The sequence below is a fragment of the Toxotes jaculatrix genome, chromosome 8 (genome assembly GCF_017976425.1).
Source record: "Toxotes jaculatrix isolate fToxJac2 chromosome 8, fToxJac2.pri, whole genome shotgun sequence".
NCBI lineage: Eukaryota > Metazoa > Chordata > Actinopteri > Toxotidae > Toxotes > Toxotes jaculatrix.
The window spans coordinates 11792483-11815199 of record NC_054401.1 but is presented as its reverse complement, the minus strand read 5'-3'; the positions used below and the strand labels follow the sequence as shown (position 1 = coordinate 11815199).

The window sequence follows — 22717 nt, the reverse complement described above, 5'->3', positions numbered from 1 at the left end:
TCAAAAAAAATTTTGACCTCCAAAAGTCATAAAAAACGTCATAGTATAGTAAGGCGTCAAAATCGGACAAAAAAAGTCAATAAAATTTTTGACCTCCAAAAGTCATAAAAAACGTCATAGTATAGTAAGGCATCAAAATCGGACAAAAAAAGTCAAAATTTTTTTTGACCTCCAAAAGTCATAAAAAACGTCATAGTATAGTAAGGCGTCAAAATCGGACAAAAAAAGTCAAAAAAAATTTTGACCTCCAAATGTCATAAAAAACGTCATAGTATAGTAAGGCGTCAAAATCGGACAAAAAAAGTCAAAATTTTTTTTGATCTCGAAATTTCATAAAAAACGTCATAGTATAGTAAGGCGTCAAAATCGGACAAAAAAAGTCAAAAAAATTTTTGACCTCCAAAAGTCATAAAAAACGTCATAGTATAGTAAGGCGTCAAAATCGGACAAAAAAAGTCAAAAAATTTTTTGACCTCGAAATGTCATAAAAAACGTCATAGTATAGTAAGGCGTCAAAATCGGACAAAAAAAGTCAAAAAAATTTTTGACCTCCAAATGTCATAAAAAACGTCATAGTATAGTAAGGCGTCAAAATCGGACAAAAAAAGTCAAAATTTTTTTTGATCTCGAAATTTCATAAAAAACGTCATAGTATAGTAAGGCGTCAAAATCGGACAAAAAAAGTCAAAAAAATTTTTGACCTCCAAAAGTCATAAAAAACGTCATAGTATAGTAAGGCGTCAAAATCGGACAAAAAAAGTCAAAAAATTTTTTGACCTCGAAATGTCATAAAAAACGTCATAGTATAGTAAGGCGTCAAAATCGGACAAAAAAAGTCACAATTTTTTTTGATCTCGAAATTTCATAAAAAACGTCATAGTATAGTAAGGCGTCAAAATCGGACAAAAAAAGTCAAAAAAATTTTTGACCTCCAAAAGTCATAAAAAACGTCATAGTATAGTAAGGCGTCAAAATCGGACAAAAAAAGTCAAAAAATTTTTTGACCTCGAAATGTCATAAAAAACGTCATAGTATAGTAAGGCGTCAAAATCGGACAAAAAAAGTCAAAATTTTTTTTGACCTCCAAAAGTCATAAAAAACGTCATAGTATAGTAAGGCGTCAAAATCGGACAAAAAAAGTCAAAATTTTTTTGACCTCAAAATGTCATAAAAAACGTCATAGTATAGTAAGGCGTCAAAATCGGACAAAAAAAGTCAAAAAAAATTTTGACCTCCAAAAGTCATAAAAAACGTCATAGTATAGTAAGGCGTCAAAATCGGACAAAAAAAGTCAATAAAATTTTTGACCTCCAAAAGTCATAAAAAACGTCATAGTATAGTAAGGCGTCAAAATCGGACAAAAAAAGTCAAAATTTTTTTTGACCTCCAAAAGTCATAAAAAACGTCATAGTATAGTAAGGCGTCAAAATCGGACAAAAAAAGTCAAAAAAATTTTTGACCTCCAAATGTCATAAAAAACGTCATAGTATAGTAAGGCGTCAAAATCGGACAAAAAAAGTCAAAAATTTTTTTGACCTCGAAATGTCATAAAAAACGTCATAGTATAGTAAGGCGTCAAAATCGGACAAAAAAAGTCACAATTTTTTTTGATCTCGAAATTTCATAAAAAACGTCATAGTATAGTAAGGCGTCAAAATCGGACAAAAAAAGTCAAAAAAATTTTTGACCTCCAAAAGTCATAAAAAACGTCATAGTATAGTAAGGCGTCAAAATCGGACAAAAAAAGTCAAAATTTTTTTTGACCTCAAAATGTCATAAAAAACGTCATAGTATAGTAAGGCGTCAAAATCGGACAAAAAAGTCAAATTTTTTTTTGACCTCCAAAAGTCATAAAAAACGTCATAGTATAGTAAGGCGTCAAAATCGGACAAAAAAAGTCCAAATTTTTTTTGACCTCCAAAAGTCAGAAAAAACGTCATAGTATAGTAAGGCGTCAAAATCGGACAAAAAAAGTCAAAAAAAATTTTGACCTCCAAAAGTCACAAAAAACGTCATAGTATAGTAAGGCGTCAAAATCGGACAAAAAAAGTCAAAAAAAATTTTGACCTCAAAATGTCATAAAAAACGTCATAGTATAGTAAGGCGTCAAAATCGGACAAAAAAAGTCAAAATTTTTTTTGATCTCGAAATTTCATAAAAAACGTCATAGTATAGTAAGGCGTCAAAATCGGACAAAAAAAGTCAAAAAAAATTTTGACCTCCAAAAGTCATAAAAAACGTCATAGTATAGTAAGGCGTCAAAATCGGACAAAAAAAGTCAATAAAATTTTTGACCTCCAAAAGTCATAAAAAACGTCATAGTATAGTAAGGCGTCAAAATCGGACAAAAAAAGTCAAAATTTTTTTTGACCTCCAAAAGTCATAAAAAACGTCATAGTATAGTAAGGCGTCAAAATCGGACAAAAAAAGTCAAAAAAATTTTTGACCTCCAAATGTCATAAAAAACGTCATAGTATAGTAAGGCGTCAAAATCGGACAAAAAAAGTCAAAATTTTTTTTGATCTCGAAATTTCATAAAAAACGTCATAGTATAGTAAGGCGTCAAAATCGGACAAAAAAAGTCAAAAAAATGTTTGACCTCCAAAAGTCATAAAAAACGTCATAGTATAGTAAGGCGTCAAAATCGGACAAAAAAAGTCAAAAAAATTTTTGACCTCCAAAAGTCATAAAAAACGTCATAGTATAGTAAGGCGTCAAAATCGGACAAAAAAAGTCAAAAATTTTTTTGACCTCCAAAAGTCATAAAAAACGTCATAGTATAGTAAGGCGTCAAAATCGGACAAAAAAAGTCAAAATTTTTTTTGACCTCAAAATGTCATAAAAAACGTCATAGTATAGTAAGGCGTCAAAATCGGACAAAAAAAGTCAAAAAAATTTTTGACCTCCAAAAGTCATAAAAAAAGTCATAGTATATTATGGCGTTTTTTTCGGGCAAAAAAAGTCAAAATTTTTTTTTGACCTCAAAATGTCATAAAAAACGTCATAGTATAGTAAGGCGTCAAAATCGGAAAAAAAAAGTCAAAATTTTTTTTGACCTCGAAGTGTCATAAAAAACGTCATAGTATAGTAAGGCGTCAAAATCGGACAAAAAAAGTCAAAATTTTTTTTGACCTCCAAAAGTCATAAAAAACGTCATAGTATAGTAAGGCGTCAAAATCGGACAAAAAAAGTCAAAATTTTTTTTGATCTCGAAATTTCATAAAAAAAGTCATAGTATAGTAAGGCGTCAAAATCGGACAAAAAAAGTCAAAAAAAATTTTGACCTCCAAAAGTCATAAAAAACGTCATAGTATAGTAAGGCGTCAAAATCGGACAAAAAAAGTCAATAAAATTTTTGACCTCCAAAAGTCATAAAAAACGTCATAGTATAGTAAGGCGTCAAAATCGGACAAAAAAAGTCAAAATTTTTTTTGACCTCCAAAAGTCATAAAAAACGTCATAGTATAGTAAGGCGTCAAAATCGGACAAAAAAAGTCAAAAAAATTTTTGACCTCCAAATGTCATAAAAAACGTCATAGTATAGTAAGGCGTCAAAATCGGACAAAAAAAGTCAAAATTTTTTTTGACCTCAAAATGTCATAAAAAACGTCATAGTATAGTAAGGCGTCAAAATCGGACAAAAAAAGTCAAAAAAAATTTTGACCTCCAAAAGTCATAAAAAAAGTCATAGTATATTATGGCGTTTTTTTCGGGCAAAAAAAGTCAAAAAATTTTTTTGACCTCAAAATGTCATAAAAAACGTCATAGTATAGTAAGGCGTCAAAATCGGACAAAAAAAGTCAAAATTTTTTTTGATCTCGAAATTTCATAAAAAACGTCATAGTATAGTAAGGCGTCAAAATCGGACAAAAAAAGTCAAAAAAAATTTTGACCTCCAAAAGTCATAAAAAACGTCATAGTATAGTAAGGCGTCAAAATCGGACAAAAAAAGTCAATAAAATTTTTGACCTCCAAAAGTCATAAAAAACGTCATAGTATAGTAAGGCGTCAAAATCAGACAAAAAAAGTCAAAAATTTTTTTGACCTCAAAATGTCATAAAAAACGTCATAGTATAGTAAGGCGTCAAAATCGGACAAAAAAAGTCAAAAATTTTTTTGATCTCGAAATGTCATAAAAAACGTCATAGTATAGTAAGGCGTCAAAATCGGACAAAAAAAGTCAAAAAAAATTTTGACCTCCAAAAGTCATAAAAAACGTCATAGTATAGTAAGGCGTCAAAATCGGACAAAAAAAGTCAAAATTATTTTTGACCTCAAAAAGTCATAAAAAACGTCATAGTATAGTAAGGCGTCAAAATCGGACAAAAAAAGTCAAAAAAATTTTTGACCTCCAAAAGTCATAAAAAAAGTCATAGTATATTATGGCGTTTTTTTCGGGCAAAAAAAGTCAAAATTTTTTTTGACCTCGAAATGTCATAAAAAACGTCATAGTATAGTAAGGCGTCAAAATCGGACAAAAAAAGTCAAAATTTTTTTTGATCTCGAAATTTCATAAAAAACGTCATAGTATAGTAAGGCGTCAAAATCGGACAAAAAAAGTCAAAAAAATTTTTGACCTCCAAAAGTCATAAAAAAAGTCATAGTATATTATGGCGTTTTTTTCGGGCAAAAAAAGTCAAAATTTTTTTTTGACCTCAAAATGTCATAAAAAACGTCATAGTATAGTAAGGCGTCAAAATCGGACAAAAAAAGTCAAAAATTTTTTTGACCTCGAAGTGTCATAAAAAACGTCATAGTATAGTAAGGCGTCAAAATCGGACAAAAAAAGTCAAAATTTTTTTTGACCTCCAAAAGTCATAAAAAACGTCATAGTATAGTAAGGCGTCAAAATCGGACAAAAAAAGTCAAAATTTTTTTGACCTCAAAATGTCATAAAAAACGTCATAGTATAGTAAGGCGTCAAAATCGGCCAAAAAAAGTCAAAAAAATTTTTGACCTCCAAAAGTCATAAAAAACGTCATAGTATAGTAAGGCGTCAAAATCGGACAAAAAAAGTCAAAAAAAATTTTGACCTCCAAAAGTCATAAAAAACGTCATAGTATAGTAAGGCGTCAAAATCGGACAAAAAAAGTCAATAAAATTTTTGACCTCCAAAAGTCATAAAAAACGTCATAGTATAGTAAGGCGTCAAAATCGGACAAAAAAAGTCAAAATTTTTTTTGACCTCCAAAAGTCATAAAAAACGTCATAGTATAGTAAGGCGTCAAAATCGGACAAAAAAAGTCAAAAAAATTTTTGACCTCCAAATGTCATAAAAAACGTCATAGTATAGTAAGGCGTCAAAATCGGACAAAAAAAGTCAAAATTTTTTTTGACCTCAAAATGTCATAAAAAACGTCATAGTATAGTAAGGCGTCAAAATCGGACAAAAAAAGTCAAAAAAAATTTTGACCTCCAAAAGTCATAAAAAAAGTCATAGTATATTATGGCGTTTTTTTCGGGCAAAAAAAGTCAAAAATTTTTTTTGACCTCAAAATGTCATAAAAAACGTCATAGTATAGTAAGGCGTCAAAATCGGACAAAAAAAGTCAAAAATTTTTTTGACCTCCAAAAGTCATAAAAAACGTCATAGTATAGTAAGGCGTCAAAATCGGACAAAAAAAGTCAAAATTTTTTTTGACCTCAAAATGTCATAAAAAACGTCATAGTATAGTAAGGCGTCAAAATCGGACAAAAAAAGTCAAAAAAATTTTTGACCTCCAAAAGTCATAAAAAAAGTCATAGTATATTATGGCGTTTTTTTCGGGCAAAAAAAGTCAAAATTTTTTTTTGACCTCAAAATGTCATAAAAAACGTCATAGTATAGTAAGGCGTCAAAATCGGACAAAAAAAGTCAAAATTTTTTTTGACCTCGAAGTGTCATAAAAAACGTCATAGTATAGTAAGGCGTCAAAATCGGACAAAAAAAGTCAAAATTTTTTTTGACCTCCAAAAGTCATAAAAAACGTCATAGTATAGTAAGGCGTCAAAATCGGACAAAAAAAGTCAAAAAAAATTTTGACCTCCAAATGTCATAAAAAACGTCATAGTATAGTAAGGCGTCAAAATCGGACAAAAAAAGTCAAAATTTTTTTTGATCTCGAAATTTCATAAAAAACGTCATAGTATAGTAAGGCGTCAAAATCGGACAAAAAAAGTCAAAAAAATTTTTGACCTCCAAAAGTCATAAAAAACGTCATAGTATAGTAAGGCGTCAAAATCGGACAAAAAAAGTCAAAAAATTTTTTGACCTCGAAATGTCATAAAAAACGTCATAGTATAGTAAGGCGTCAAAATCGGACAAAAAAAGTCAAAAAAATTTTTGACCTCCAAATGTCATAAAAAACGTCATAGTATAGTAAGGCGTCAAAATCGGACAAAAAAAGTCAAAATTTTTTTTGATCTCGAAATTTCATAAAAAACGTCATAGTATAGTAAGGCGTCAAAATCGGACAAAAAAAGTCAAAAAAATTTTTGACCTCCAAAAGTCATAAAAAACGTCATAGTATAGTAAGGCGTCAAAATCGGACAAAAAAAGTCAAAAAATTTTTTGACCTCGAAATGTCATAAAAAACGTCATAGTATAGTAAGGCGTCAAAATCGGACAAAAAAAGTCACAATTTTTTTTGATCTCGAAATTTCATAAAAAACGTCATAGTATAGTAAGGCGTCAAAATCGGACAAAAAAAGTCAAAAAAATTTTTGACCTCCAAAAGTCATAAAAAACGTCATAGTATAGTAAGGCGTCAAAATCGGACAAAAAAAGTCAAAAAATTTTTTGACCTCGAAATGTCATAAAAAACGTCATAGTATAGTAAGGCGTCAAAATCGGACAAAAAAAGTCAAAATTTTTTTTGACCTCCAAAAGTCATAAAAAACGTCATAGTATAGTAAGGCGTCAAAATCGGACAAAAAAAGTCAAAATTTTTTTGACCTCAAAATGTCATAAAAAACGTCATAGTATAGTAAGGCGTCAAAATCGGACAAAAAAAGTCAAAAAAAATTTTGACCTCCAAAAGTCATAAAAAACGTCATAGTATAGTAAGGCGTCAAAATCGGACAAAAAAAGTCAATAAAATTTTTGACCTCCAAAAGTCATAAAAAACGTCATAGTATAGTAAGGCGTCAAAATCGGACAAAAAAAGTCAAAATTTTTTTTGACCTCCAAAAGTCATAAAAAACGTCATAGTATAGTAAGGCGTCGAAATCGGACAAAAAAAGTCAAAAAAATTTTTGACCTCCAAATGTCATAAAAAACGTCATAGTATAGTAAGGCGTCAAAATCGGACAAAAAAAGTCAAAAATTTTTTTGACCTCGAAATGTCATAAAAAACGTCATAGTATAGTAAGGCGTCAAAATCGGACAAAAAAAGTCACAATTTTTTTTTATCTCGAAATTTCATAAAAAACGTCATAGTATAGTAAGGCGTCAAAATCGGACAAAAAAAGTCAAAAAAATTTTTGACCTCCAAAAGTCATAAAAAACGTCATAGTATAGTAAGGCGTCAAAATCGGACAAAAAAAGTCAAAATTTTTTTTGACCTCAAAATGTCATAAAAAACGTCATAGTATAGTAAGGCGTCAAAATCGGACAAAAAAGTCAAATTTTTTTTTGACCTCCAAAAGTCATAAAAAACGTCATAGTATAGTAAGGCGTCAAAATCGGACAAAAAAAGTCCAAATTTTTTTTGACCTCCAAAAGTCAGAAAAAACGTCATAGTATAGTAAGGCGTCAAAATCGGACAAAAAAAGTCAAAAAAAATTTTGACCTCCAAAAGTCACAAAAAACGTCATAGTATAGTAAGGCGTCAAAATCGGACAAAAAAAGTCAAAAAAAATTTTGACCTCAAAATGTCATAAAAAACGTCATAGTATAGTAAGGCGTCAAAATCGGACAAAAAAAGTCAAAATTTTTTTTGATCTCGAAATTTCATAAAAAACGTCATAGTATAGTAAGGCGTCAAAATCGGACAAAAAAAGTCAAAAAAAATTTTGACCTCCAAAAGTCATAAAAAACGTCATAGTATAGTAAGGCGTCAAAATCGGACAAAAAAAGTCAATAAAATTTTTGACCTCCAAAAGTCATAAAAAACGTCATAGTATAGTAAGGCGTCAAAATCGGACAAAAAAAGTCAAAATTTTTTTTGACCTCCAAAAGTCATAAAAAACGTCATAGTATAGTAAGGCGTCAAAATCGGACAAAAAAAGTCAAAAAAATTTTTGACCTCCAAATGTCATAAAAAACGTCATAGTATAGTAAGGCGTCAAAATCGGACAAAAAAAGTCAAAATTTTTTTTGATCTCGAAATTTCATAAAAAACGTCATAGTATAGTAAGGCGTCAAAATCGGACAAAAAAAGTCAAAAAAATGTTTGACCTCCAAAAGTCATAAAAAACGTCATAGTATAGTAAGGCGTCAAAATCGGACAAAAAAAGTCAAAAAAATTTTTGACCTCCAAAAGTCATAAAAAACGTCATAGTATAGTAAGGCGTCAAAATCGGACAAAAAAAGTCAAAAATTTTTTTGACCTCCAAAAGTCATAAAAAACGTCATAGTATAGTAAGGCGTCAAAATCGGACAAAAAAAGTCAAAATTTTTTTTGACCTCAAAATGTCATAAAAAACGTCATAGTATAGTAAGGCGTCAAAATCGGACAAAAAAAGTCAAAAAAATTTTTGACCTCCAAAAGTCATAAAAAAAGTCATAGTATATTATGGCGTTTTTTTCGGGCAAAAAAAGTCAAAATTTTTTTTTGACCTCAAAATGTCATAAAAAACGTCATAGTATAGTAAGGCGTCAAAATCGGAAAAAAAAAGTCAAAATTTTTTTTGACCTCGAAGTGTCATAAAAAACGTCATAGTATAGTAAGGCGTCAAAATCGGACAAAAAAAGTCAAAATTTTTTTTGACCTCCAAAAGTCATAAAAAACGTCATAGTATAGTAAGGCGTCAAAATCGGACAAAAAAAGTCAAAATTTTTTTTGATCTCGAAATTTCATAAAAAAAGTCATAGTATAGTAAGGCGTCAAAATCGGACAAAAAAAGTCAAAAAAAATTTTGACCTCCAAAAGTCATAAAAAACGTCATAGTATAGTAAGGCGTCAAAATCGGACAAAAAAAGTCAATAAAATTTTTGACCTCCAAAAGTCATAAAAAACGTCATAGTATAGTAAGGCGTCAAAATCGGACAAAAAAAGTCAAAATTTTTTTTGACCTCCAAAAGTCATAAAAAACGTCATAGTATAGTAAGGCGTCAAAATCGGACAAAAAAAGTCAAAAAAATTTTTGACCTCCAAATGTCATAAAAAACGTCATAGTATAGTAAGGCGTCAAAATCGGACAAAAAAAGTCAAAATTTTTTTTGACCTCAAAATGTCATAAAAAACGTCATAGTATAGTAAGGCGTCAAAATCGGACAAAAAAAGTCAAAAAAAATTTTGACCTCCAAAAGTCATAAAAAAAGTCATAGTATATTATGGCGTTTTTTTCGGGCAAAAAAAGTCAAAAATTTTTTTTGACCTCAAAATGTCATAAAAAACGTCATAGTATAGTAAGGCGTCAAAATCGGACAAAAAAAGTCAAAATTTTTTTTGATCTCGAAATTTCATAAAAAACGTCATAGTATAGTAAGGCGTCAAAATCGGACAAAAAAAGTCAAAAAAAATTTTGACCTCCAAAAGTCATAAAAAACGTCATAGTATAGTAAGGCGTCAAAATCGGACAAAAAAAGTCAATAAAATTTTTGACCTCCAAAAGTCATAAAAAACGTCATAGTATAGTAAGGCGTCAAAATCAGACAAAAAAAGTCAAAAATTTTTTTGACCTCAAAATGTCATAAAAAACGTCATAGTATAGTAAGGCGTCAAAATCGGACAAAAAAAGTCAAAAATTTTTTTGATCTCGAAATGTCATAAAAAACGTCATAGTATAGTAAGGCGTCAAAATCGGACAAAAAAAGTCAAAAAAAATTTTGACCTCCAAAAGTCATAAAAAACGTCATAGTATAGTAAGGCGTCAAAATCGGACAAAAAAAGTCAAAATTATTTTTGACCTCAAAAAGTCATAAAAAACGTCATAGTATAGTAAGGCGTCAAAATCGGACAAAAAAAGTCAAAAAAATTTTTGACCTCCAAAAGTCATAAAAAAAGTCATAGTATATTATGGCGTTTTTTTCGGGCAAAAAAAGTCAAAATTTTTTTTGACCTCGAAATGTCATAAAAAACGTCATAGTATAGTAAGGCGTCAAAATCGGACAAAAAAAGTCAAAAATTTTTTTGATCTCGAAATTTCATAAAAAACGTCATAGTATAGTAAGGCGTCAAAATCGGACAAAAAAAGTCAAAAAAAATTTTGACCTCCAAAAGTCATAAAAAACGTCATAGTATAGTAAGGCGTCAAAATCGGACAAAAAAAGTCAATAAAATTTTTGACCTCCAAAAGTCATAAAAAACGTCATAGTATAGTAAGGCGTCAAAATCGGACAAAAAAAGTCAAAATTTTTTTTGACCTCCAAAAGTCATAAAAAACGTCATAGTATAGTAAGGCGTCAAAATCGGACAAAAAAAGTCAAAAAAATTTTTGACCTCCAAATGTCATAAAAAACGTCATAGTATAGTAAGGCGTCAAAATCGGACAAAAAAAGTCAAAATTTTTTTTGATCTCGAAATTTCATAAAAAACGTCATAGTATAGTAAGGCGTCAAAATCGGACAAAAAAAGTCAAAAAAATTTTTGACCTCCAAAAGTCATAAAAAACGTCATAGTATAGTAAGGCGTCAAAATCGGACAAAAAAAGTCAAAAAAATTTTTGACCTCCAAAAGTCATAAAAAACGTCATAGTATAGTAAGGCGTCAAAATCGGACAAAAAAAGTCAAAAATTTTTTTGACCTCCAAAAGTCATAAAAAACGTCATAGTATAGTAAGGCGTCAAAATCGGACAAAAAAAGTCAAAATTTTTTTTGACCTCAAAATGTCATAAAAAACGTCATAGTATAGTAAGGCGTCAAAATCGGACAAAAAAAGTCAAAAAAATTTTTGACCTCCAAAAGTCATAAAAAAAGTCATAGTATATTATGGCGTTTTTTTCGGGCAAAAAAAGTCAAAATTTTTTTTTGACCTCAAAATGTCATAAAAAACGTCATAGTATAGTAAGGCGTCAAAATCGGACAAAAAAAGTCAAAATTTTTTTTGACCTCGAAGTGTCATAAAAAACGTCATAGTATAGTAAGGCGTCAAAATCGGACAAAAAAAGTCAAAATTTTTTTGACCTCAAAATGTCATAAAAAACGTCATAGTATAGTAAGGCGTCAAAATCGGCCAAAAAAAGTCAAAAAAATTTTTGACCTCCAAAAGTCATAAAAAACGTCATAGTATAGTAAGGCGTCAAAATCGGACAAAAAAAGTCAAAAAAAATTTTGACCTCCAAAAGTCATAAAAAACGTCATAGTATAGTAAGGCGTCAAAATCGGACAAAAAAAGTCAATAAAATTTTTGACCTCCAAAAGTCATAAAAAACGTCATAGTATAGTAAGGCGTCAAAATCGGACAAAAAAAGTCAAAATTTTTTTTGACCTCCAAAAGTCATAAAAAACGTCATAGTATAGTAAGGCGTCAAAATCGGACAAAAAAAGTCAAAAAAATTTTTGACCTCCAAATGTCATAAAAAACGTCATAGTATAGTAAGGCGTCAAAATCGGACAAAAAAAGTCAAAATTTTTTTTGACCTCAAAATGTCATAAAAAACGTCATAGTATAGTAAGGCGTCAAAATCGGACAAAAAAAGTCAAAAAAAATTTTGACCTCCAAAAGTCATAAAAAAAGTCATAGTATATTATGGCGTTTTTTTCGGGCAAAAAAAGTCAAAAATTTTTTTTGACCTCAAAATGTCATAAAAAACGTCATAGTATAGTAAGGCGTCAAAATCGGACAAAAAAAGTCAAAAATTTTTTTGACCTCCAAAAGTCATAAAAAACGTCATAGTATAGTAAGGCGTCAAAATCGGACAAAAAAAGTCAAAATTTTTTTTGACCTCAAAATGTCATAAAAAACGTCATAGTATAGTAAGGCGTCAAAATCGGACAAAAAAAGTCAAAAAAATTTTTGACCTCCAAAAGTCATAAAAAAAGTCATAGTATATTATGGCGTTTTTTTCGGGCAAAAAAAGTCAAAATTTTTTTTTGACCTCAAAATGTCATAAAAAACGTCATAGTATAGTAAGGCGTCAAAATCGGACAAAAAAAGTCAAAATTTTTTTTGACCTCGAAGTGTCATAAAAAACGTCATAGTATAGTAAGGCGTCAAAATCGGACAAAAAAAGTCAAAATTTTTTTTGACCTCCAAAAGTCATAAAAAACGTCATAGTATAGTAAGGCGTCAAAATCGGACAAAAAAAGTCAAAATTTTTTTGACCTCAAAATGTCATAAAAAACGTCATAGTATAGTAAGGCGTCAAAATCGGCCAAAAAAAGTCAAAAAAATTTTTGACCTCCAAAAGTCATAAAAAACGTCATAGTATAGTAAGGCGTCAAAATCGGACAAAAAAAGTCAAAAAAAATTTTGACCTCCAAAAGTCATAAAAAACGTCATAGTATAGTAAGGCGTCAAAATCGGACAAAAAAAGTCAATAAAATTTTTGACCTCCAAAAGTCATAAAAAACGTCATAGTATAGTAAGGCGTCAAAATCGGACAAAAAAAGTCAAAAAAATTTTTGACCTCCAAATGTCATAAAAAACGTCATAGTATAGTAAGGCGTCAAAATCGGACAAAAAAAGTCAAAATTTTTTTTGACCTCAAAATGTCATAAAAAACGTCATAGTATAGTAAGGCGTCAAAATCGGACAAAAAAAGTCAAAAAAAATTTTGACCTCCAAAAGTCATAAAAAAAGTCATAGTATATTATGGCGTTTTTTTCGGGCAAAAAAAGTCAAAAATTTTTTTTGACCTCAAAATGTCATAAAAAACGTCATAGTATAGTAAGGCGTCAAAATCGGACAAAAAAAGTCAAAATTTTTTTTGATCTCGAAATTTCATAAAAAACGTCATAGTATAGTAAGGCGTCAAAATCGGACAAAAAAAGTCAAAAAAAATTTTGACCTCCAAAAGTCATAAAAAACGTCATAGTATAGTAAGGCGTCAAAATCGGACAAAAAAAGTCAATAAAATTTTTGACCTCCAAAAGTCATAAAAAACGTCATAGTATAGTAAGGCGTCAAAATCAGACAAAAAAAGTCAAAAATTTTTTTGACCTCAAAATGTCATAAAAAACGTCATAGTATAGTAAGGCGTCAAAATCGGACAAAAAAAGTCAAAAATTTTTTTGATCTCGAAATGTCATAAAAAACGTCATAGTATAGTAAGGCGTCAAAATCGGACAAAAAAAGTCAAAAATTTTTTTGATCTCGAAATGTCATAAAAAACGTCATAGTATAGTAAGGCGTCAAAATCGGACAAAAAAAGTCAAAAAAAATTTTGACCTCCAAAAGTCATAAAAAACGTCATAGTATAGTAAGGCGTCAAAATCGGACAAAAAAAGTCAAAATTTTTCTTTGACCTCAAAATGTCATAAAAAACGTCATAGTATAGTAAGGCGTCAAAATCGGACAAAAAATGTCAAATTTTTTTTTGACCTCAAAATGTCATAAAAAACGTCATAGTATAGTAAGGCGTCAAAATCGGACAAAAAAAGTCAAAAAAAATTTTGACCTCCAAAAGTCATAAAAAACGTCATAGTATAGTAAGGCGTCAAAATCGGACAAAAAAAGTCAAAAAAATTTTTGACCTCCAAAAGTCATAAAAAACGTCATAGTATAGTAAGGCGTCAAAATCGGACAAAAAAAGTCAAAATTTTTTTTGACCTCCAAAAGTCATAAAAAACGTCATAGTATAGTAAGGCGTCAAAATCGGACAAAAAAAGTCAAAATTTTTTTTGACCTCCAAAAGTCATAAAAAACGTCATAGTATAGTAAGGCGTCAAAATCGGACAAAAAAAGTCAAAAAAATTTTTGACCTCCAAAAGTCATAAAAAACGTCATAGTATAGTAAGGCGTCAAAATCGGACAAAAAAAGTCAAAATTATTTTTGACCTCAAAAAGTCATAAAAAACGTCATAGTATAGTAAGGCGTCAAAATCGGACAAAAAAAGTCAAAAAAATTTTTGACCTCCAAAAGTCATAAAAAAAGTCATAGTATATTATGGCGTTTTTTTCGGGCAAAAAAAGTCAAAATTTTTTTTGACCTCGAAATGTCATAAAAAACGTCATAGTATAGTAAGGCGTCAAAATCGGACAAAAAAAGTCAAAAATTTTTTTGATCTCGAAATTTCATAAAAAACGTCATAGTATAGTAAGGCGTCAAAATCGGACAAAAAAAGTCAAAAATTTTTTTTGACCTCAAAATGTCATAAAAAACGTCATAGTATAGTAAGGCGTCAAAATCGGACAAAAAAAGTCAAAAAAATTTTTGACCTCCAAAAGTCATAAAAAACGTCATAGTATAGTAAGGCGTCAAAATCGGACAAAAAAAGTCAAAAAATTTTTTGACCTCGAAATGTCATAAAAAACGTCATAGTATAGTAAGGCGTCAAAATCGGACAAAAAAAGTCAAAATTTTTTTTGACCTCGAAGTGTCATAAAAAACGTCATAGTATAGTAAGGCGTCAAAATCGGACAAAAAAAGTCAAAATTTTTTTTGACCTCCAAAAGTCATAAAAAACGTCATAGTATAGTAAGGCGTCAAAATCGGACAAAAAAAGTCAAAATTTTTTTGACCTCAAAATGTCATAAAAAACGTCATAGTATAGTAAGGCGACAAAATCGGACAAAAAAAGTCAAAATTTTTTTTGATCTCGAAATTTCATTAAAAAAGTCATAGTATAGTAAGGCGTCAAAATCGGACAAAAAAAGTCAAAATTTTTTTTGACCTCAAAATGTCATAAAAAACGTCATAGTATAGTAAGGCGTCAAAATCGGACAAAAAAAGTCAAAAAAAATTTTGACCTCCAAAAGTCATAAAAAAAGTCATAGTATATTATGGCGTTTTTTTCGGGCAAAAAAAGTCAAAAATTTTTTTTGACCTCAAAATGTCATAAAAAACGTCATAGTATAGTAAGGCGTCAAAATCGGACAAAAAAAGTCAAAATTTTTTTTGATCTCGAAATTTCATAAAAAACGTCATAGTATAGTAAGGCGTCAAAATCGGACAAAAAAAGTCAAAAAAAATTTTGACCTCCAAAAGTCATAAAAAACGTCATAGTATAGTAAGGCGTCAAAATCGGACAAAAAAAGTCAATAAAATTTTTGACCTCCAAAAGTCATAAAAAACGTCATAGTATAGTAAGGCGTCAAAATCAGACAAAAAAAGTCAAAAATTTTTTTGACCTCAAAATGTCATAAAAAACGTCATAGTATAGTAAGGCGTCAAAATCGGACAAAAAAAGTCAAAAATTTTTTTGATCTCGAAATGTCATAAAAAACGTCATAGTATAGTAAGGCGTCAAAATCGGACAAAAAAAGTCAAAAAAAATTTTGACCTCCAAAAGTCATAAAAAACGTCATAGTATAGTAAGGCGTCAAAATCGGACAAAAAAAGTCAAAATTTTTCTTTGACCTCAAAATGTCATAAAAAACGTCATAGTATAGTAAGGCGTCAAAATCGGACAAAAAAAGTCAAAAAAAATTTTGACCTCCAAAAGTCATAAAAAACGTCATAGTATAGTAAGGCGTCAAAATCGGACAAAAAAAGTCAAAAAAATTTTTGACCTCCAAAAGTCATAAAAAACGTCATAGTATAGTAAGGCGTCAAAATCGGACAAAAAAAGTCAACATTTTTTTTGACCTCCAAAAGTCATAAAAAACGTCATAGTATAGTAAGGCGTCAAAATCGGACAAAAAAAGTCAAAATTTTTTTTGACCTCCAAAAGTCATAAAAAACGTCATAGTATAGTAAGGCGTCAAAATCGGACAAAAAAAGTCAAAATTTTTTTTGATCTCGAAATTTCATAAAAAACGTCATAGTATAGTAAGGCGTCAAAATCGGACAAAAAAAGTCAAAAAAAATTTTGACCTCCAAAAGTCATAAAAAACGTCATAGTATAGTAAGGCGTCAAAATCGGACAAAAAAAGTCAATAAAATTTTTGACCTCCAAAAGTCATAAAAAACGTCATAGTATAGTAAGGCGTCAAAATCAGACAAAAAAAGTCAAAAATTTTTTTGACCTCAAAATGTCATAAAAAACGTCATAGTATAGTAAGGCGTCAAAATCGGACAAAAAAAGTCAAAAATTTTTTTGATCTCGAAATGTCATAAAAAACGTCATAGTATAGTAAGGCGTCAAAATCGGACAAAAAAAGTCAAAAAAAATTTTGACCTCCAAAAGTCATAAAAAACGTCATAGTATAGTAAGGCGTCAAAATCGGACAAAAAAAGTCAAAATTTTTCTTTGACCTCAAAATGTCATAAAAAACGTCATAGTATAGTAAGGCGTCAAAATCGGACAAAAAAAGTCAAAAAAAATTTTGACCTCCAAAAGTCATAAAAAACGTCATAGTATAGTAAGGCGTCAAAATCGGACAAAAAAAGTCAAAAAAATTTTTGACCTCCAAAAGTCATAAAAAACGTCATAGTATAGTAAGGCGTCAAAATCGGACAAAAAAAGTCAACATTTTTTTTGACCTCCAAAAGTCATAAAAAACGTCATAGTATAGTAAGGCGTCAAAATCGGACAAAAAAAGTCAAAATTTTTTTTGACCTCCAAAAGTCATAAAAAACGTCATAGTATAGTAAGGCGTCAAAATCGGACAAAAAAAGTCAAAAAAATTTTTGACCTCCAAAAGTCATAAAAAACGTCATAGTATAGTAAGGCGTCAAAATCGGACAAAAAAAGTCAAAATTATTTTTGACCTCAAAAAGTCATAAAAAACGTCATAGTATAGTAAGGCGTCAAAATCGGACAAAAAAAGTCAAAAAAATTTTTGACCTCCAAAAGTCATAAAAAAAGTCATAGTATATTATGGCGTTTTTTTCGGGCAAAAAAAGTCAAAATTTTTTTTGACCTCGAAATGTCATAAAAAACGTCATAGTATAGTAAGGCGTCAAAATCGGACAAAAAAAGTCAAAAATTTTTTTGATCTCGAAATTTCATAAAAAACGTCATAGTATAGTAAGGCGTCAAAATCGGACAAAAAAAGTCAAAATTTTTTTTGACCTCAAAATGTCATAAAAAACGTCATAGTATAGTAAGGCGTCAAAATCGGACAAAAAAAGTCAAAAAAATTTTTGACCTCCAAAAGTCATAAAAAACGTCATAGTATAGTAAGGCGTCAAAATCGGACAAAAAAAGTCAAAAAATTTTTTGACCTCGAAATGTCATAAAAAACGTCATAGTATAGTAAGGCGTCAAAATCGGACAAAAAAAGTCAAAATTTTTTTTGACTTTTGAGGTGTCATAAAAAACGTCATAGTATAGTAAGGCGTCAAAATCGGACAAAAAAAGTCAAAATTTTTTTTTACCTCCAAAAGTCATAAAAAACGTCATAGTATAGTAAGGCGTCAAAATCGGACAAAAAAAGTCAAAATTTTTTTGACCTCAAAATGTCATAAAAAACGTCATAGTATAGTAAGGCGACAAAATCGGACAAAAAAAGTCAAAAATTTTTTTGATCTCGAAATTTCATTAAAAAAGTCATAGTATAGTAAGGCGTCAAAATCGGACAAAAAAAGTCAAAATTTTTTTTGACCTCAAAATGTCATAAAAAACGTCATAGTATAGTAAGGCGTCAAAATCGGACAAAAAAAGTCAAAAAAAATTTTGACCTCCAAAAGTCATAAAAAAAGTCATAGTATATTATGGCGTTTTTTTCGGGCAAAAAAAGTCAAAAATTTTTTTTGACCTCAAAATGTCATAAAAAACGTCATAGTATAGTAAGGCGTCAAAATCGGACAAAAAAAGTCAAAATTTTTTTTGATCTCGAAATTTCATAAAAAACGTCATAGTATAGTAAGGCGTCAAAATCGGACAAAAAAAGTCAAAAAAAATTTTGACCTCCAAAAGTCATAAAAAACGTCATAGTATAGTAAGGCGTCAAAATCGGACAAAAAAAGTCAATAAAATTTTTGACCTCCAAAAGTCATAAAAAACGTCATAGTATAGTAAGGCGTCAAAATCAGACAAAAAAAGTCAAAAATTTTTTTGACCTCAAAATGTCATAAAAAACGTCATAGTATAGTAAGGCGTCAAAATCGGACAAAAAAAGTCAAAAATTTTTTTGATCTCGAAATGTCATAAAAAACGTCATAGTATAGTAAGGCGTCAAAATCGGACAAAAAAAGTCAAAAAAAATTTTGACCTCCAAAAGTCATAAAAAACGTCATAGTATAGTAAGGCGTCAAAATCGGACAAAAAAAGTCAAAATTTTTCTTTGACCTCAAAATGTCATAAAAAACGTCATAGTATAGTAAGGCGTCAAAATCGGACAAAAAATGTCAAATTTTTTTTTGACCTCAAAATGTCATAAAAAACGTCATAGTATAGTAAGGCGTCAAAATCGGACAAAAAAAGTCAAAAAAAATTTTGACCTCCAAAAGTCATAAAAAACGTCATAGTATAGTAAGGCGTCAAAATCGGACAAAAAAAGTCAAAAAAATTTTTGACCTCCAAAAGTCATAAAAAACGTCATAGTATAGTAAGGCGTCAAAATCGGACAAAAAAAGTCAAAAAAATTTTTGACCTCCAAAAGTCATAAAAAAAGTCATAGTATATTATGGCGTTTTTTTCGGGCAAAAAAAGTCAAAATTTTTTTTGACCTCGAAATGTCATAAAAAACGTCATAGTATAGTAAGGCGTCAAAATCGGACAAAAAAAGTCAAAAATTTTTTTGATCTCGAAATTTCATAAAAAACGTCATAGTATAGTAAGGCGTCAAAATCGGACAAAAAAAGTCAAAATTTTTTTTGACCTCAAAATGTCATAAAAAACGTCATAGTATAGTAAGGCGTCAAAATCGGACAAAAAAAGTCAAAAAAATTTTTGACCTCCAAAAGTCATAAAAAACGTCATAGTATAGTAAGGCGTCAAAATCGGACAAAAAAAGTCAAAAAATTTTTTGACCTCGAAATGTCATAAAAAACGTCATAGTATAGTAAGGCGTCAAAATCGGACAAAAAAAGTCAAAATTTTTTTTGACCTCGAAGTGTCATAAAAAACGTCATAGTATAGTAAGGCGTCAAAATCGGACAAAAAAAGTCAAAATTTTTTTTGACCTCCAAAAGTCATAAAAAACGTCATAGTATAGTAAGGCGTCAAGATCGGACAAAAAAAGTCAAAATTTTTTTGACCTCAAAATGTCATAAAAAACGTCATAGTATAGTAAGGCGACAAAATCGGACAAAAAAAGTCAAAATTTTTTTTGATCTCGAAATTTCATTAAAAAATTCATAGTATAGTAAGGCGTCAAAATCGGACAAAAAAAGTCAAAATTTTTTTTGACCTCAAAATGTCATAAAAAACGTCATAGTATAGTAAGGCGTCAAAATCGGACAAAAAAAGTCAAAAAAAATTTTGACCTCCAAAAGTCATAAAAAAAGTCATAGTATATTATGGCGTTTTTTTCGGGCAAAAAAAGTCAAAAATTTTTTTTGACCTCAAAATGTCATAAAAAACGTCATAGTATAGTAAGGCGTCAAAATCGGACAAAAAAAGTCAACATTTTTTTTGATCTCGAAATTTCATAAAAAACGTCATAGTATAGTAAGGCGTCAAAATCGGACAAAAAAAGTCAAAAAAAATTTTGACCTCCAAAAGTCATAAAAAACGTCATAGTATAGTAAGGCGTCAAAATCGGACAAAAAAAGTCAATAAAATTTTTGACCTCCAAAAGTCATAAAAAACGTCATAGTATAGTAAGGCGTCAAAATCAGACAAAAAAAGTCAAAAATTTTTTTGACCTCAAAATGTCATAAAAAACGTCATAGTATAGTAAGGCGTCAAAATCGGACAAAAAAAGTCAAAAATTTTTTTGATCTCGAAATTTCATAAAAAACGTCATAGTATAGTAAGGCGTCAAAATCGGACAAAAAAAGTCAAAAAAAATTTTGACCTCCAAAAGTCATAAAAAACGTCATAGTATAGTAAGGCGTCAAAATCGGACAAAAAAAGTCAAAATTTTTCTTTGACCTCAAAATGTCATAAAAAACGTCATAGTATAGTAAGGCGTCAAAATCGGACAAAAAAAGTCAAATTTTTTTTTGACCTCAAAATGTCATAAAAAACGTCATAGTATAGTAAGGCGTCAAAATCGGACAAAAAAAGTCAAAAAAAATTTTGACCTCCAAAAGTCATAAAAAACGTCATAGTATAGTAAGGCGTCAAAATCGGACAAAAAAAATCACTTTTTTTTTTGACCTCCAAAAGTCATAAAAAACGTCATAGTATAGTAAGGCGTCAAAATCGGACAAAAAAAGTCAAAATTTTTTTTGACCTCCAAAAGTCATAAAAAACGTCATAGTATAGTAAGGCGTCAAAATCGGACAAAAAAAGTCAACATTTTTTTTGACCTCCAAAAGTCATAAAAAACGTCATAGTATAGTAAGGCGACAAAATCGGACAAAAAAAGTCAAAAATTTTTTTGAACTCCAAAAGTCATGAAAAACGTCATAGCATAGTAAGGCGTCAAAATCGGACAAAAAAAGTCAACTTTTTCTTTGACCTCGAAATGTCATAAAAAACATCATAGTATAGTAAGGCGTCAAAATTGGACAAAAAAAGTCAAAAAAAATTTTGACCTCCAAAAGTCATAAAAAACGTCATAGTATAGTAAGGCGTCAAAATCGGACAAAAAAAGTCAAAAAAATTTTTGACCTCCAAAAGTCATAAAAAACGTCATAGTATAGTAAGGCGTCAAAATCGGACAAAAAAAGTCAAAAAAAATTTTTGACCTCCAAAAGTCATAAAAAACGTCATAGTATAGTAAGGCGTCAAAATCGGACAAAAAAAGTCAAAAATTTTTTTGACCTCCAAAAGTCATAAAAAACGTCATAGTATAGTAAGGCGTCAAAATCGGACAAAAAAAGTCACTTTTTTTTTTGACCTCAAAATGTCATAAAAAACGTCATAGTATAGTAAGGCGTCAAAATCGGACAAAAAAAGTCAAAATTTTTTTTGACCTCAAAATGTCATAAAAAACGTCATAGTATAGTAAGGCGTCAAAATCGGACAAAAAAAGTCAAAAAAATTTTTGACCTCCAAAAGTCATAAAAAACGTCATAGTATAGTAAGGCGTCAAAATCGGACAAAAAAAGTCAAAAAAATTTTTGACCTCCAAAAGTCATAAAAAACGTCATAGTATAGTAAGGCGTCAAAATCGGACAAAAAAAGTCAAAATTTTTTTTGATCTCGAAATTTCATAAAAAACGTCATAGTATAGTAAGGCGTCAAAATCGGACAAAAAAAGTCAAAATTTTTTTTGACCTCAAAATGTCATAAAAAACGTCATAGTATAGTAAGGCGTCAAAATCGGACAAAAAAAGTCAAAAAAATTTTTGACCTCCAAAAGTCATAAAAAACGTCATAGTATAGTAAGGCGTCAAAATCGGACAAAAAAAGTCAAATTTTTTTTGGAAATCCAAAAGTCATAAAAAACATCATAGTATAGTAAGGCGTCAAAATCGGACAAAAAAAGTCAAAATTTTTCTTTGAACTCCAAAAGTCATAAAAAACGTCATAGTATAGTAAGGCGTCAAAATCGGACAAAAAAAGTCAAAAAATTTTTTGACCTCCAAAAGTCATGAAAAACCTCATAGTATAGTAAGGCGTCAAAATCGGACAAAAAAAGTCAAAATTTTTTTTGACCTCAAAATTTCATAAAAAACGTTATAGTATAGTAAGGCGTCAAAATCGGCCAAAAAAAGTCAACATTTTTTTTGACCTCCAAAAGTCATAAAAAACGTCATAGTATAGTAAGGCGTCAAAATCGGACAAAAAAAGTCAAATTTTTTTTGACCTCAATATGTCATAAAAAACGTCATAGTATAGTAAGGTGTCAAAATCGGACAAAAAAAGTCAAAAAATTTTTTGACCTCAAAATGTCATAAAAAACGCCAAAAAAAGTCAAAAATTTTTTTGGCCTCAAAATGTCATAAAAATGGTCATAGTATAGTAAGGCGTCAAAATCGGGCAAGAAAAAGTTAAACTTTTTTTTTACTTCAAAATGTCATAAAAATGGTCATAGTATAGTAAGGCGTCAAAATCGGGCAAAAAAAGTCAAACTGTTTTTTTGACTTCATAATGTCATAAAAATGGTCATAGTATAGTAAGGGCCTTGTCAGTCCATTTCTCCTTTTTGCAGATGGCCCCTGGGCGTGCCTGCAGCCAAATCCAGCGTTTTTTTCTAAAGTAATGGAGTCATCATGCAGATGTCCTTCTTTAGAGCTCTTGGCCCAGGCCCGTGTGTGCTCTGGGGGTTATGTTGATAGAACAGCTGCGTTTAGGAGAACCAATCAGCTTTTTGTTTCCTGGTCCACTCCTCATAAGGGCAGGCCATTGTCCCACAACGGCTGTCGCACTGGATTGTGGAGGCCATTTCTCTTGCTTACAGATGTAAGGGCTCTCAGCCTCCTATGGGTGTTAAAGCCGACTCTACCAGAGGCATGGCCTCATCGTGGGCTTTATTCAGAGGACTGTCAGTTCAAGACATTTTTACAGTGGCAAGCTGGGCTACACCTCAC

At 29.9% G+C, this 22717-nt stretch overlaps 1 protein-coding gene across 1 annotated transcript in view; it reads right to left on the bottom strand.

Moving 5' to 3' along the window:
* Positions 1-22717, bottom strand: part of otoa (otoancorin) — a 66237-nt gene that overhangs the window by 33022 nt on the left and 10498 nt on the right. The gene's annotated exons all lie outside the window — the stretch shown is intronic.